Raw genomic sequence first — 2443 nt, 5'->3', positions numbered from 1 at the left:
ATAGAAATGCAGATGCTGTAATCCATGATGTATATGTAAAAACCTTTTCTCTGCTTTTTCAATTTTAAATATGAAATGAAAAACTTTTTTTCTGGAAGGACTTCAATAGTAGTCCTTAATTTTTTCCTGAAGGGAGTTTCATTTTCTCCTTTGTTGTTTCATGTGGTGACATCATTATCTACTGTTTTCTTTTCTCCTTCCTATGTAAACCAGTGTCTCATCACACCAGAAAAGCCTGATCACATATACTGATTTTCTGAATAAAACCCTAAAGGGGCCTTGTATAGTCCGGTCTTAATTATGGTATACAGAAGTCTCCATGACTTATCTCTCACATTCTGTATTCCAGGCCTACCAAATACACTAGGCTGTTCGCACCTGCTCATGACTTTGCTCCAGTGGCTCTCTGCTTGGAGCCCTTCCCCCAAGGTCAGCCAGGTGAACATCTAATCCTCTTTGAGGAGTCAGCTCATATCTGAAGTCCTAGTCCCCTCCCTCCCATCCTGAATCCCTTGTTTGCGTGTCCACTGAACCCTCTACACTTCCATAAGCAACACCTGTAACACTTTGTGTGTCTCATCTTTGAGGTGTTCCCTTCCATCCCCAGTACCCCAGTATAAGCTGCATGAAGGTAGGGACCCTGTTTCCAGTTCATTGTTATATCCCTAGCATCTGGCTCTTAGTAGGTACTTAGTAACTGAGCTAAATGAAGAATATAAGCCCTTGAGAGCAGGGACTATCTGCAGTTTGGGGCACATAAGAAGCACCTAAATGTTGAATGACTTAATGAATGTGAATTCAGTATTTTGTATATTTACACAACCATTTCTCCCAGGGTATGTGAATTGTCACAGGGATAAGTCTCTTTAAAAATTCAGGTTGAATCTGGATGTCTTTGAGTAAACTGTTAATATGTCATTGTCCAACCCCCCCATATATACTATACAACAAATGTGTTTATTTCAGTTTTGTGTGTACATTTTTTTATGAGTTTTAATTTCAAAATCTCCTCTGGTTCCTAGCCTCTTTCCAGGCAAATAGAATGTGTTTGGTTTACTGCTCACTTTCTGTTATCCTTATAATTGTAGTATTAAAGGTGTTAGCATTTATGAGAACTGTATTTGCCCATTCCAGAAGGACTAGATAATGAGAGTTTGGGTATCATGAAAGAACTTTTTTTTTGAAATTTTTTTTGACAATGGGAGTTTTTGTGGTTGCCCTTTTCCTGAAGTGAATGACCCAGATACTAATGCAAATTTAGCATAAATTGGAAGAAAATAATTACTTTAAAAGATGGGAGCATAAAAAGAAACTTTGGTAGAAAATATTTTTCCCTGTCAAAGAAATAAATGGTTATTTTAGACGATCTGAGAAACAATTCAAGGTAAATGATTTATGATATTTTCAGTTGACAAAAGTAACTTTTCAAGAAATAGTATATAATTAACAGAGCTATAGGAATAAGGGCGTATTTCTTTAAAGAATAGACTCTGATGCAATACAAAATTGAAAACGTAATAGCTGATTATAAAGGAATGTGTTTTTTTCTGTAGTAGTTAAAAGATGTCATCTTTCTTTTTGTTGTACAATGTACTTATGTGCTAAGAGCTCTTATAAAGCAGAATTCCAGTTATTTCCTACCAGCAGCATCTGACAGATTTTATTTTTGCTTAAAAGTAAGCCCAGCGCCATTATGATCAAGTTTGTAGTAAGCATATGTCTCTGCTGAGTTTCTTTAGTAGCCTCCTGATGGGTTTCCCTGCTTTCACCTTTGCCTTCCCTATATAGCCTGTTCCCAACACAGAAGCCAGAGAGATTATGGTGAAACAGAACGTGACATTCTGCTCAACCCTCTGTGGATCCTTGTTTCATTCAAAGTAAAAGCCAAATTCCTCACAGTGTCCCATAAACCCTACGTAATCTATACCCGTCTCCACATATCCCTCTCTTGATATGTCCCTCGAACCTCACTGGCCTTGTTGCTGTTCTAGGATACTCTGGGACCTTTGCCCTGCTTATTCCTGTGCCCAGAGTACTCTTCCCTAGGTATCATGGAGTCTAACTCCCTCACCTCCAAGTTTTTTCTCTAATGCTACCTTAAATCCTCTCTGATCATCCTATTTAAAATTGCAGCCTGGAAGTCCCTCTTACCCTGTTTTATTTTTTCCCCATAGCATTTATCACTTTCTAACATACTATCTTACGTTTATCTGTCTCTTTCTACTAAGTGGAAAGGAAGAAAGGAGATTTTTTAAATTAATCTTTCCTAAGTACTTAGAACAGTGCCTGGCACATAATAAGCACTCAGTTATTTGTTTGAATGGATTTCTTTTTTATTTGAGACAGCATCTCCCTCTGTTGCCACAGCTAGAGTACAGTAGTGTCATCATAGCTCACTGTAACCTCAAACTCCTGGGCTCAAGTATTTTTTTTTTTTTTTTTT

This window comes from Propithecus coquereli, unplaced genomic scaffold (genome assembly GCF_000956105.1).
Source record: "Propithecus coquereli isolate 6110/MARCELLA unplaced genomic scaffold, Pcoq_1.0 Scaffold14, whole genome shotgun sequence".
In the NCBI taxonomy this organism is placed as follows: domain Eukaryota; kingdom Metazoa; phylum Chordata; class Mammalia; order Primates; family Indriidae; genus Propithecus; species Propithecus coquereli.
The sequence above is the reverse complement of the archived record's forward strand: the minus strand, read 5'-3'. Positions refer to the sequence as shown.